We start from the raw sequence: 16,015 nt of genomic DNA, 5'->3' as shown, positions 1-16,015 counted from the left end.
TCAAATGAAAAAAAATTAACATTTTTTTAATAAGCCCATAACTACCCTACTGATTCTCTTTGCGTATTTCTAACTAGTACTAACGTGAATAAATTAGTTGCGTTTCACTACTAATACTTAATAGTAATTATTTAATAATATTTACTCCATGACAAAATAAGTATTAATTTCTACATTCTTATGTGTTGTATGGGTAATAATTTATAAACAATTAGGATTTTTAGTTTACAAAGAGTATAATTACGTCTAACACATGTACAAAGTACCAAAATAACACTTAACATCCACTAAATAACACTAAATTTGTTCAAGTCCAACTATATATAAAGTCTTCAAATTTCTTCACAAATATTTTCTTCGACTATCTCGGATTCGATTTCACGGATTCGGTGTCCAAGTCTGGCAAGGGCACCGGCACGCAGGGCAATTGGTGCTGCGACAGAGAGCCCTTCACCGAGGCCCTGCGACCGCGGTCTCTGGCCTGCTCTAAAAATGGGTGCGTGTCGAACACCATGCATTGAAGGGCGTTCCAGCGGCTTTCGAACTCCGCGTTCGGTGATAATTTTTTGCCTAAATTAGATAGAAGAGTAGAAGTTAAGTTGGTCATTGGATATATGAAAGAAATTTGTGAATGGATATTGGTAAAATAAGAATATGTATGTAAAGTTAATTTTTAAAATTACGAACACCCAAATTACTTGGCACACAAAGTATTTTCAGAAGCGCGCCCAACAAGACTAAAACAAAAAATTCCCAATGATCTCATAAATTTGTAAACGTTAACATTATTATTATTATCATCATTATTATTATTATTATTATTATTATTATTATTATTATTACTGTTATTATTATTATTATTATTATTATAAGGTTGTCAAATATCTCCCTTTGTATTATAAACCAAGAGCAAAAAGCGGAAGGGAGATATTTGACAACCTAATATTATTATTATTATTATTATTATTATTATTACTTCTATTATTATTTTGTTATATTTTATTATTTTTCTAGTATTATTTTATTATTCAGAAATTTTATTTATATTATTTATTAATTTTATTTTTATTATTAACTTCCCGTAGGGTAAGTTATTGTAATGGGCCGAAAATCGGAATTGAAAATTTTAACATTTCTCGACGTTTTGAAGGTTTTTGAACGTTTTGGCATACCTCAGAAAAAATGGATGTGTGTGTGTGTGTGTGTGTGTGTGTGTGTGTGTGTGTGTGTGTGTGTGTATGTATGTATGGATACAAATTTCCAGTCACGTTTTAGGGCGCACGGATCAACCGATTTGAATGGTTCAAAAAACATTCGATTCCTATTGATAGGGAAAAGAGCTGATTAGTTTTTGGCAAAGGCAGGTCCAGCCGTTTCGGAGATACGGAGCAAAGAGTGCAGAAAATAGAAATCGAATTTTTGAGAGAACGGAGTATCTGATTTGAATGATCTAAAAAGCATTCAATTAGTAATGATTGGGAGAAGTGCTTATTAGTTTTGGCAAAGGCAGGCCCAGCCATTTCAAAGATATGGAGCTAAATATGTAAAAAATGGCAGTTTTTGAGAGAACTAAGCGTCCGATTTAAATGATTCAAAGAACTTTCTGCTTGTCTTAACAAAATAATTGATTTTGGAAAAAAAAATTTTGTTCAATTTTTTTTTTTTTTTTTTTTTTTTTTTTTTTTTTTAGTTTTATCAAAAATATTTCAGATTTTATTTTTAATTCTGGCTATAGTTCTAATATACTTTACAAATATTTTCAACTCTGCAATTCAGTTTATATAATTCTCATAAATATTAGACAATGTTACAATATTTATAATAATCTATTTGAAAACATTCAGTATTCCTCGAACATTTCGGTACGGGAAGTTCCAGCAATTTGCCTTAAGGCACGATGCCATAAATGCCTCAAGACAGAATTCCACTTACAGCTAGTTATTTGCTTATATTTTATATCAAATCATATTACGGACATTATTTTCATGTAAATTTTATCCTTTGCACTTTATTTATTTAAATTTATGTTATTATTTATCAATATTACTAGATGTTAATAATTTAACAGTTGTTATACTTATTGAAATTGAAAAAAAAAAAAAAGTTTAAAATTGTATATGTATAACCATGGTGACCCTGAACTCAACGTCAACGGATCGTAAATAATAAGAAAAAAAATTCAGAAAAAAATATTTGATATATATATATATATATATATATATATATAGTATATGTATATGCAGGGTATCCCAGAACTCAACGCCAACGGATAAAAAGTAATAAAACTTTAAAAAATATCCATCTCATGATACTTTTAATTTAGTTTTGAAATTCAACGCCAATGTATCGTACATAACAAAAAAAAATTTTTTTTAATTAACCGTCTCATAAATAAAATTTAGAAAACAATTTTTAAGAAGTATCAATCTTATGATACTTTTTAGGGTGTCCCAGAACTCAACACCAACGGATCGTAACTATCAAGAAAAAAAGAGTGCGCATAAGGATCACACGCGATTGAAGTAAAACTTTTAATATTGTATGAGTAGGCAATTAAAATAAAAATAAAAAAAGAGTGCACGTAAGGATCACACGCGATTGAAGTAAAACTTTTAATATTGTATGAGTAGGCAATTAAGATAAAAATAAAAAAAACATCATATTTGAATTTTAAAAATCATCTTTTAATAATCATATAACATCAATAATAATAAGATCTCCTGAGCATCGGCACAGCTGTCCTACTGATATTAAGAGTTTGAATATGATGTGAAGCTTTCTTCCTAATTTTGTTACCTATCTTACCGGGAAATTCAAACCATAAACGTAGAAGTTCATCATTATCGCCACGTTCTATGTACACTAATTTTCCCACACAACCATTAGCTAAGCCATCACTTACATCAATATTAGTTGTTATTATGTAAAATTTATTCAGAACTAAAATTATTTCATACGGCAAAGCCCGGTATCAATAACCGATTTTTGTGAAACTGCTGACGAATGTATGATTGTTGATCTGTCGCATGGCAACCTACATAATATCCGTGGCAGTAGATATTATTTTGTCTTCAACGAGATTCAATATAAATTTATTATATTCCATGGCACATTTATTCTCTAAGAAAAGTCTTATTCCATGAGGACATAATACAGCAACCTCTTCTTTTGTAAAAAAAAACGTGATTCAATTAATGCAAGTTCATATTGGGTTCGTTCCATCCGAGCTCAATCCAAAATTTCGGATTCCAAACTGTTGCGGACTGTCAGTAATGCGTTCCATCAAGCAGTCCGATGAGTTTGAAACTATCATTTTGTGTTTGTATTCGGCACAAACGAAAACTCCGCAATTTAATACGATTAAAATATAATGTTATTTAATCTCAAATAGAACATTAAAAATTTAATGAATTTACAGGAGTCCAAATATTGTAGAATATTAGATTAAAAGCGACATAACGATATATAACTAGAAAATATTAAAAAATATTAAAAAGCAAATTCATTGATAATTAAGTAATATTTTATTAGAATATGTCTAATATATACACACATATATATATATATATATATATATATATATATTTATGTATTAAAATAATAATTATTATTATTATCGAGTGAGCTCCGGGTTCGAACGCGTTGGATGTATCCAAACCAAACCATTGCCAACTGCCATAAAAAAATCAGAAAGAGTTTGGTCTAGTTTGAAACAGTTTCGGACTGTCAGATTTGCTCGGATGGAACGAACCCATAGGGTTTAGCGCTCGACTTACGCATGACATGACGGGAGTGGATACTCGCGACATCAGCGCTTACGGCGTCGTAGTGTTCAACTACACGTTGGCATTTTCGTTGCATTTGTACGGATTTACACCCGTGTCGCGTCTAAAAATTTTTACACCCATATCGCGCCTAAAGAAGTTTTACTTCAAAAAAGTTTAATTAATTTAGTTTTAAAATTGTATATATATATGTAGGGTATCCCAGAACTCAATGCCAAAGGATCGTAAAAATCAGGAAAAACAGTTATAAAAAAAAATATCCATTTTATGATACTTTTAATGTAGTTTTGAAATTGTATATGTATATGCAGGGTATCCCAGAACTCAATACAAACGGATCGTAAAAACAAAAAAAAATGAAAATGATACTTTGTTATAAAATTGTATATGCATGTGTAGGGTGTCCCAGAAATCAACGCCATTGGATCGAAACTATTAGCAGAATTGTTTTTTTTAAATTATCCATCTTATGATACTTTTAAATTAATTTCGAAATTGTATAATAATAAATAAATAAAAGGATACAAAATAAAATAAAATTTAAATAAATAAAAGGAAAAAATGTGGTTCTTATAGATACTACTCACCTTTAAAATATTAAATAATTTATTGCTGACAAATTAAAAGCATTATTTTTCACAAATCCATCACCACAATGAACTAAAGCAAAGCTGAGTACAAATACTTAAACAATTATAATTTTTTATTGATATATATATATTTTTAAATTATTAAAGCAATCTGTAATGTATGTATTAAGCTCATATTTTTTTTAAAAAAACATATGTACACATAAAGCAAAATTAAAAAATATTAAAAATATACATCAAACCAATAAGAGAAATATCGATTATTGAATATTATATTTCTCGTTTATTACGTAAACTGGATGACGAATCCTCTTGTGTCTACAATTGGATTAAACACATGATTGCCTTGTTTAGATAATGTATTTTGCATTACAACAATAGTGCAGTAAATTACTTAGATTGAATATAAATTGTACCTGTTGTATCAGCAGTTATTGTGTACATGCATAAATTCAAAGAAGCAGCGATAAATCGTCATTTGAATAGTTTAAGAACACATTATATAATTTTTGCTAAAATGATATAATTTAATTAAGCTTAATGTAAAATATTATAAAACACTTAAAATTCTGAAACTAAATAATTTTAATAATTTTATTGCAATTGCAGCAAACTTTTGCTAAAACTAAAATTAAAATATTAAAAAATTTTTTTTTTTTAATATATTGGCTGTTATAAAACGGTAGTGGTTTACGTGATCTTTTGTAAAATTTAATTAATAACTATTGGCAGTATGCTCAAAAAATATATTAGTCAAAGCTGTTTCTATAACAAGTCTAATTAATCTTTGTCAAAGTTTTTAATCATTCTTTATGATACTTTTTTCATTGCCAATTCGTGTAATAACTTTGCACTTTAAACATTTTTTTTACATTTTTTTAATTGTGCTTGAATAAATTTAAAATTTTTTATCAGCATTAAAAGGTCCGGTCAAAATTTGACTGTGATATGCTAAATGTGAGTGACGAATATATTCGTCATGGGGAAGTTATACAAAAAAATTGGGTATTAATGAAAATACTCAGAGCATTGGCTCACGATTTTTGAAAGAAACAAAATTTATTCGCAAGTTTCAAGATATTTAGAATATTTTGAAAATTTGCCGAAAAGCAAACAAACAATATTTACATTTTGAGATGTTTTTGATATATTCCGGTGTGTAATGTTTGAAAATTTCAACGATTTATTTAGAATTTTTTATACCTTGATTCTAACTGCACAAAAACAAGCATGCCAAAGTTAACTGGTTAAAAAAAATTGACTTTAAATTGAATAATACATCTATTATAAAATAACAACAATAAGTATTTTATCATTACAATTATTTTCATATTATATTCTTTTTTGATACTGCTCTTATTATTTACCAGATATGGGATTCAAATAAAAATTGCATAACGGATATTTAAAGGATTTATTAAACTATTTGAATTTTATAACTATTTTTTTTCTTCAAGTTATTGTATTAGATAATACTAATGTTAGGCTTAATATTGTTTAATAGTTGTATTTTACTGTAATTATTAATAATTTATTTTCTGTAATTATTAAATTTAATCCTGTATCCGTAATATAAATATAAATAAATAAATAAATTAGGAACATCTTAGTTAGGGGTAAACTTAGAACAGAAATGTTTGAGTATTTTTCGCACTCAACAGAGGGTTTACTGTGTTCAAATTTATCACACGTTTTAAAGTTCTGATTTGCTAACTATAATACACATAGTTCTTTTTGAAAAACTAGTTCGGTTGTTATTATTCACGTACTTCAAACGTATAAAACGGTGTTATTATATTTTAAGTGAGAACATCTTTATATTAAAATGCGCGTATGAAATATATGTTATTAGGTTGTCAACATCTCCCTTCCGCTTTTTGCATTATAAACCAAGAGCAACAAAGCGGAAGGGAGATATTTGACAACCTAATATTAAAATAATCCTATTTACCTTTCGTATATTATTTATTTATATAAATATTATTGAGAATTGAATTTAGTGATAAATTCACATGCTACAGTCATTGCGTCTCTATAGAGTGTGAAAACTAAGGTAATGGCAAAGTGACCGTGTTTGTTTTATATTTATACTGTTTTATTAATACAAATGCCAATATGTAAAAATGCTCAAAGAATCAAGATTTTCGAATAAATAAGCATTATTATTAAATAAGGTAAGTATAAACTATCAATAATTTTTGTTAGTTTCATTATCAATTACCATGCTAATCTTTATCACTGCTTCTTTTCTAGCAAATCGTGCCGTGCCAAATACAAGATCTATAAATTTCATCTTACATTTTGCTACAATTCCGATCACAGACAAATTCGTTATAAAGAATCGACTCGGAAAAAATAAGCATAATTATTATATAAGGTAAGTACAATAAACTTTTATCTATTTTGTTAGTTTCATTATCAATTACCATGCTAATCTTTATCACTGCTTCTTTTCTAGCAAATCGTGCCGTGCCAAATACAAGATCTATAAATTTCATCTTACATTTTGCTACAATTCCGATCACAGACAAATTCGTTATAAAGAATCGACTTGTAATTCGACTGGTGTCGACTTATCAATCTCTGGAAAAGGTTTTTCATCCGGTGATCCGGTGGTAGGTAAGATGGGCGGTTCAGTGTTACTTGACTCTGCGCGCCAGCGGTTATCATTGAAACAAAAGCGATGGGTAAGTGCTAAAACTATTACACAAGAAATAATTTATTATTTGGACATTTTTCAATAATACTTATGTCATTCCTTCTGGTTTCAAACCATGCAATGGTAATTCAACATGGATGATTAACACTTTGGGGACGGCTGTCCACCTCAGTGGACAAACATACTCTGTTAGGCACAGGCTATTTTATAAACAATGACTCAGTTTGCATCGAAAAGTCGAATGAATCACATATAGCAGAAAAACAATATTGCATTTTGAAAATAATTTTAAGTTATTTTAGTAGCATTTTTAGCCTTTTTCTTTGCTATATGGTCTTTTTTTAATATTTAAAACGACCGAGCGCTTTTAAATGGCTTTTAAATACTGGTAAATTTTGTGAATTAAGCAGTAGTGAAGATGAGTTTCAAATAGATATTCACACAGACAAATTTTACGAAATTAGTATTCGCACCGAAGATAGTGATGAATGTGGTGATGATATTATCCAACCAACAAAAATAAGAAGAAGTTCGACAAATTAAATGGAGAGTGGAAAGACATTAGCGAATGTGTCGATTCTCCTCCAATAATCGAGTTTGACATACATCAACAAACACCCCGACTACAAATACCAAGCAATATAAGACATCTAATAGATTATTTTACTTTATATTTTATAAATGAATTATTAGACAATATAATAGAAAAAATAAACCATTATGGCAGCAAAAAAATGACCAAATATACTGACTACTCAGTGGCATATTCTAAATTCTAAAAGAAAAAGGGATTGTATTGTCTGTTCTGACAGAAAAGCACCAGGAAAAGGCGGCGAACAACATTTTATTGTAAAACATCTCAAAATCAACCAGCTATGCATTTTGGAAATTGTTTTGAACGTCACCATTCTTTATAAAATGATCAAAAATAAATTAATATTATAAATGTATGTCCTTCAATGACCACAAACTTTTATCAAACAAATTGCATAACCTAAACAATGAAATCAAGTTTACAGCCGGCAAATAGATTGTTTTGAAATCGGTGCCGTCCCGAAAGCGTTAACATTGCAATTTTTTGAAGTGTTATGGATTTTTACCATTTGATGATACACATAATGATCAGATGACATAAATATCTTGACAAATGTCGTTTGAATGAAGATTTTGATTTTTGGTATGAATTGTGTTATAAAACTTATGCATATGATATAGCAAAACCACACAATCGTAAATCTGCGGTAATGATATGTTGTAACGATGCATTTGCACCACAAACCACGAAATATTTATGGCTAACTCTGCAACTTAAGAGTTGATTATAAATTTATGAAATTCGTATTCACGTTTTCTATAGAATGCAACCTGATATAAATATGAAACAAATCTCTTATAAATTTAAAAATCTGCTTCACCAATTATTACTATCTACAACATTTGCCATGAACCAAGATTAATATTACAACAGTTTCTAGGGATTTTTCAAAATTTATATCAAATGCAACAATATTCCTGGTCAATAATATTTTAGGGGGTGACGATTGTTACCATATTTATTTTTTATAATTTTAATTTAATTATTATTAATATTATTTACGTATTGATGCAATTTCAAGATGCAACCATGTAAAGTTTGAAATTGCAATAACAAGGTTATATAAATAAACTTCAGCAAAATATTATGTCAATATGAAGGATCAGTAAAGTAAATAAATACGATAACATTCTCAAGGTAAATAAAAATAAATCACTAATAATGCAGGTTTCAAGTATTTTTATCAATCGTTTTAGAACTACTTTGATAGCCTAAATAAATAAATAAAATATTGGAGTATTTTATAAGTAACAAGAAAGAAATCTTAAATTGTAGAAACCAAAATCTTGTAATTCCTCACACAGAAAAATTGGATTAATGCATTATTACAGAGTGTATATTTTTATAGTCCTTAACTTAGTGCAAATTTATTTCTTATAATTTTATTAATTTATGCAAATTATTAGTTGTATCGCTTATTTCGCAAATTTAATAAATCCGTGGCAACTGGATAAATTCTGGTAGAATTTTACTGAAAAATCAAGAAACTTAAGAGGTGTTCTAGCCTAGAAGTATAAATTTTAAGTGATTTTTAAAAAGCCGTAAAAATAAAGAAACCATTACTATCCGTAACTATTCACTATTTTTATTAAAAAAAATCCGTAAAAACTGGACAAATTTTCACAGAATTTTACTAGAAAATCTAGGAACTTAAGAAGGTATTCTAGCCTAGAAGTATAAATTTTATATGATTTTTAAAGGCCGTAAAAATAAAGAACCATATTTTTACTATACATTTTTTTACATGTTATCAATTAATGTTTTAAGAATATAAAAAAAATATTTAGAAACAATCAAAATATGCAAGATAAAGCAGGTGATAAAGTGGGGTCTCAAAAAATTAACACGATGACGTAATCATACCCATGTTTTTACATCTACAAATAATTTAATAATGAAAAAAAAGATTATTGATCTGGAATAATGTCGCATTTATATGAAGTACGGACACGTTAAAAAAATCACAAAAAACGACTTAAAAAAAATATTTGTTTACACTTTTTTTGATATTTTCAAATTTTTTAAAAACGGTGAAAATTGAAATTTAAACATTATCTTATTTTCGTATGAAAAAAACTATGTGAAAATTTCAAGTGAATCGATCTAGCAGATTTTGAGAAATTTTGGGTATCGTATCGAAAAAGACAGTTTCAAAAAGGAAAACGCGTCTAAAGCTTTTCGTCCATCAGCTATATCTCAAAACATTTCAAATTTTAAATAATCATAAGAAGTCACATATTCTAGAATAGTTATAATATAAATAAAACAAAAAAATCTATTTTCTAAAACCTCTAGGCTAGAACGCCCTCTGACACTCGCAGTATATGCTTGCCTTTTGCAAATACTTTTGCAAAGTATTGTTTCATGTACAAATATTCAGCAATAGTGTAACGTTTATTGTAAAGTTCAATAGAGTAGACATCAGGACAAGAGATTGAAACAGCTAAAATATGCTTATCATTTCAAATCAATACAAAATGTATCTAACTCTAAGTAAACTTGCTATCTCATCACTGTATTTATTACAATTAAATATTATTTACCCGTACAATTACTACATTTGACGTCTTTTCTAAATATATCTGGTGTACTATTTGTGTCGTCTATGCAAATAGCTGCGTAGACATTTTCGTAAAATTAAATCCTAACGAGATACGTAAACTGAATGCTCTTAAATTTGCATAATAAAGATATCGTGAGTTTGTTCTCCCACGCACTGCTCATTCCTCGTTATCATTGTTCGTGCTTTGAACATTCCACGTAATTTCTTATTATGCACAGTTTGCTCCAGACAAAATGCTAAACGCTAAAGTCAAGGCACTATTATATTAACTGAACTAGATAAATACGAGTACAAACACTTGACACTCACGAGACAGATGATGGCATTCAGAGAATTCATTTGCTCTGAATCCGTTTTCTGTATGCCATTGTTTTGTTTTTTTTAAATATTGGCGGAGAAAATCATAAACTTAGGTTTCTGCATGCTGTGCTCGAAAAATATGATTTATATTGTTTCATTATACTTATCAGTTTAAACAATCTATTTACGTTTCATTAGTTATAGAAAGCTCTGGAGTCAAATTCTTGGCAAAAGTGATACTCAGCATTAAGGGGGTATTCTAGTGTAGAGCGATGAATTTTAGGTCATTTTTAAAGTGTCGTAAAGAAAGCAATGAATGTTTTTACTATCCATTTGTACCACTTGTTATTAGAATACATAATATTATTAGAATACAAAACAAAAATTAAAAAATAAAAAAGTTGAAGATTGTAAAAACTGGCAGCTGATAAAGTGGGTGGTCTCAAAAAACTGGCACCTTAGTCTTGACATGATTTCAGCCCTCCTAGCCATCCAAAATGAAAAAAATAAAAAAATTATTAATCTACAATGATGTCGCGATCGCCCGAACTAGCGATGAGTAAAAAGATTTTTTTTTACAAATTGTCGACTGTTTGAAAAAAAAACTGTTTTTTGAGTTTCTCGAATTTCTTAAAAATAGTAAAAATACTAGGAACTAGGATAATCCTAGTTCGGGCTATAGACAGGTCTATAAACAAAACTCTCTGAACATTTCAAGTGTATCGGTCGATTAAAGCTCGAGAAATCGTGTCAACAGTAGTGAAAAAGTTTGTTCTAAAAAAAACGCATTTCAAGTTTACGTGAAGCCAAACCAGTATGAAGACCGAGTCAGTAAAATCCCTATATATCCGAAATAATTCAAATGTTCAAAAACCTTCTCGTATCCACATTCTTAGATAGTTAAACTTTGAAAATATGAAATAAAAAAAATCGTTTTTTTTTTGAATTTCTACCCTAGAATACTCCCTTAAATGTTTACACAAGCTAATTATCAAAATGTGTTTTTTGAAAAACTAAAATTTTCTTTGACACAAAATAATCACTTCTAAGCGTAATCAAATTAAATTAGTTAATTAAATTAAAACTATTTTACCCTTTTTATAATAAAATTTTTTATAATAAAAGACATGCAGAAAACTTTCTTTTAATCTAGTATACATCAAATATAATTGTAATGTTCTATGTATTTCTGTTTTCCCTAAATACTCGAAAATCTGTCTGACAAGTGATCCACACAGAAAGCAACATTTTTATTCACAATAGCCATATTTTTACAGCTGACATTTTAAAACAAATTTACTTAATATATATTCAACAATAACACAAAGCTGTACATAACAAATATCGTTAATGAATTCATATTGCAATCAATTATTTTAAGAAAGTTTTATTAATAAATAATTTTCGAGCGCTATTTACATACTTATAACCTAATGATATGGTACATATTTTTTTTATCGGAGTGTTTGTTTTATGTACAATCTAAAAGCAATTTACATACAAGATCGACACAAATCATGCAACGGGAAATGTTTTAAGAACTTATAACCGAAAAAGTAGTGGGTTGCGAAATAGGCCACTGTGGGCACTCACCATTTGCCCTGTATTCGTCCTGGACTTTGTAGAATTCTGCTAATTCCTTACCCGAGCACAAAGGAGTATCGACTTGGGTAGTTTCGTTGAATCTCGAATAATCGACTTCGTAGCATTGTCTTTCTTTATTGTAGTTGACGACTGGGTCGAACCTATGGCCCCACAATATTTCCGTATTGATGTAACTTGATCGAGCTTGTGTGGTTGACCTGTAGATTCAATAGTACCTTCTAAATAACTACAATTTCAATTCTTTCCTGCAACAAGTCAGCGGCAGATAAGCCGTACATGGGAGAGTCGCTGTTGATACGATGGACGATGGTCATCGGCCAAATGAAGAACAAGTCTGATTCACAGTCATCTGCACCGACTTCTAATTCCGTTTGGAATTGGGATAGAACTTCTCCTTCTTTGGTTGTCTTAGATCTGATCAATTGTGCGCGTACACTTGCTCCAATGATGTGACTTTTCCTCATGTCACCAACTCTGAACATCAGACATAATTCACCGTCGCGTTGGCAAATTACGGCGCATTTGGAGAAGAGTAAGGTTTGAGTACGGTGTTTGGGTCTGGTCATTTTAGCAAAAACTATACCAACCATGAAAGCTTGAATCATAACGCCGACGATTGATTGCAAGCACATCATGAAAATAGCTTCTGGGCATTCCTCTGTCGTTGTTCGGACACCATAACCAATTGTGTGTTGAGTTTCCACGCTGAACAAGAAGCAAGATGTGAAACTTTGTATATTGAAAATACACGGTACCCAATTATTTCGTCCTGGTGTTGCGGTAAATGTGCTTCTTCTAAATCGCCATGAGTGAAGGATATCAGCCACCAGATCACAGCGAATGCCAACCAAGAGAGTATGAAACTCAGGGCAAACGCAAGAAGTGTCCATCTCCATTGGGTATCTACTAAAGTGGTGAAAATATCTTGCAAGAATCGTAAACGACGTCTAGATAATCTTGATTGTAAACGTTGCAATCGCCGTTTTCAGTACAGCTCTTCGTCGAATTTTGCGGTTATTTCCTATTCTGTATGGTCCTCGGCTCCTGAAATATAAAGTACACATCATTGATAAACAAGACGACTAAAACTAAATTGCTTGAGTAAAATCTCACCTCACCAAAACATGGATTCAATATAAATATCTAAAAAAATCGTATAAAAACTTCAAACTTGATAAAAATGATTTTGTTTTATAAAAACTTTTGTCATTAAATAATTTTGTGTCACGATCGAATATGTTGGTTTTACATGATTCAATATTCGTTTGTACCTCTTGCCTAGAGATCCTGAAGGTGTTCTAGGGTAAAAGGAACCAGGTAAACTAGTGTTTCCATTTGCTATTTGAGGAACTTGTGTCCAATTCGGTGACAATAATGTCTGATCTTCTTTAGTTCCAGGAGATTCCATATTTACACGTTATATCACAAATTGAGATTTCAATTTAAAAAATATCAATAATTCGATCACTCGTGATTTCCAATCACTAACAATGGATTAAGAGTTTTATCACGATTATAATATGGCACAATTTTATATGTATATCAGTTTATAAGTATCGTTTATGTTTCATTGTAATGAAATTATATTCGTTTCGTTCCAGTCTGCTCGACGGAGATCATCTGCCGACTGATCGGTTTCCGCAAATCTTCGAATGAATGCGAATTTTTTTAAGTATTATTACGTATATGTATATCTTAATATAATTGTTTGTGTAATTTTCAAGCCATAATTAAATCTATTGCTTGTGTACATCGCAAATTGTGTGGAAATAACAAACAAGATGTACGGAACGGGCGGGTTAAAATTAAAACCAAGGTATTATTTGAACAATTATTTTTAATACAAAACTGTATATTGTAGAAATTTGCAAACAGTTTTTTTCGTGGTTTAATTAGCGCAAAGTGTTCGTTTGAAGTGGGAATTAACTCGTTAGAGCTAATGGCAATGTGTAACTAATTAGTCTGCAAAAACAATTAGGATTGATAGAAATCACTATTTTTAGCATAGATCTATTTGTTTCGGAAAAAATATTTTCAGTTAAAATTCCAGATTTATATATTTAAATACAATGATTAATTTTTAATTGAAATTCATATGCATAAATATTAAAAAAATATTTTTACTAATATAAAGCATAGACAAAATTCAATGTAATCAATGTAAAAAACGAAGAATATTTTTAAAAATAAGCTATAAAATACACGATCCTCACTTTCTGTTAGAACAAATTTAATCAAAATGTGCAACTATAAATTAGTGGGTAACAAAGTTTGAATTCAATTCAAGTTACTTTTCACTAATTTTTCATCCAATTTTGAACAAATCCATCAATCTCGTTATTTTATACAATTATTAAAATATATATTTTAAATTAATTATATGAATTTCCATTCTAAATATTATTTAATTAATGATTCATCATATAAATAAATAATAAATTCCCATTGTCTTTTCATACATTATATGGCAGATTTAAATGTCAATGATGAATGTAAAATATTGTAATTAAAGATTAAATGCATTTTAATCATAATTCCAAGTATTACGCAATCAAATAATCGTGAAGTGAAGTGATAAATAATTACTACTTTAGTAGCAATAAAACTTATTTTAGAATTGATTTATACATATATTTAGAATAGGAAGGGGCATTAAAGTCCAATATAACTTTTGAAAAAATAACACAAACAAGCAACTATCTGACTATGTTCAGTAAAACTCCCAGTTAATTCAACAATCCAATTCAATTCAAGTGTAGAAATGTGTTTTTTTGCTGTTTTTCAAAAATTTGTCACGTGGTCTTTTTTATCCTCAAGTCGGGGTTAATTGTGATACCAGGGGCAAACAGATGAAATGCCATATTTTTAATTTGAAAGAGATTTTACGAAATGATGGCTACTTTTTTGAACCAACCAAAATTCAAATTTTTTGGGTACTTTTTGGCAAAGATAACACTGTGTATAACCTGGATCTGGCGTTTTGTCAGAAATATCATCAGCAGATTCGGAATACTATTGGTTTAATTTATCTCTTAAACTATAGTTTGTTTTAACTTAAGTTACGTTTTTATATACTATTTTTTTATTATTCACACCTTTGTTCAGGTGGTTCATTTTACTCCACCCAAGTGTAAGCTTTTATAGAGGTTATATAAAAAATCTGTTGAATCCAACTTAAAATTAACAAAAATTCTCAAAAAACAATTAAATAACATATACTTAAGAATTATATTAAAGTCTCGTAAACTGAACAATAGTGCTCACAAGCAAAAAAACTAACGACGAAACAAAATATTTTTGTTAAGGATTTCCAAAAAGTGCTGTATATCTTCTGATAGCGACATCGTAAGAATCAAGATGATGGCTATACATATTTTTCCCTCTACTTTCAAATATTGTAGGTATTTTTTCAACTTTACTTGTTTTTTAGATATCAGTGGTGGACCTTTTTACTTCTCTCTTCTCTACATGTACTTTAAATATTTTTGTAAAAAATCAGTAAACTATGTGTAGGCTGCACGAAACTAGCCATGATGCATCACGTTTATTTACAAACAATACCCCAAAATAATAATATTTTTTTTATATTTATATTACTATATTGGTCCAAAAATAACCCATTAATTTAGCAATACCGCAACCGCCAATTGCAATTGAAATCGAGTGGCGTTTATCATTAGAGGAAATGTGTTAAATCCTCCGACACGCGGTGGCGTTTTCAGTCGTCACTAATTATATGTTAATTGCAATTAAGCACGATGATTGGCGTACAACTGCTGTTACGTCGTTATTATAATGAATAGCTCAAACATCCCTAATATTAGCCTGGAATAGAAACAGAGAGGGATTGTATTGAAAACTACAATATCAGCTGCGAAAGCAGAAATTACATATTTGTAAGTAGCACTTTGACTTAAG

General features: G+C 29.2%; 1 pseudogene; it reads right to left on the bottom strand.

The window, feature by feature from the left end:
- Nucleotides 1-351: 351 nt before the first annotated feature.
- On the bottom strand, nucleotides 352-13,891 carry LOC113372480 (annotated as a pseudogene).
- Nucleotides 13,892-16,015: the final 2,124 nt, after the last annotated feature.

This window comes from Ctenocephalides felis, unplaced genomic scaffold (assembly GCF_003426905.1).
Source record: "Ctenocephalides felis isolate EL2017-DRISC unplaced genomic scaffold, ASM342690v1 CF-g0.4_SCAFFOLD_01604, whole genome shotgun sequence".
Lineage (NCBI taxonomy): Eukaryota > Metazoa > Arthropoda > Insecta > Siphonaptera > Pulicidae > Ctenocephalides > Ctenocephalides felis.
The sequence above is the reverse complement of the archived record's forward strand: the minus strand, read 5'-3'. Positions and strand labels throughout refer to the sequence as shown.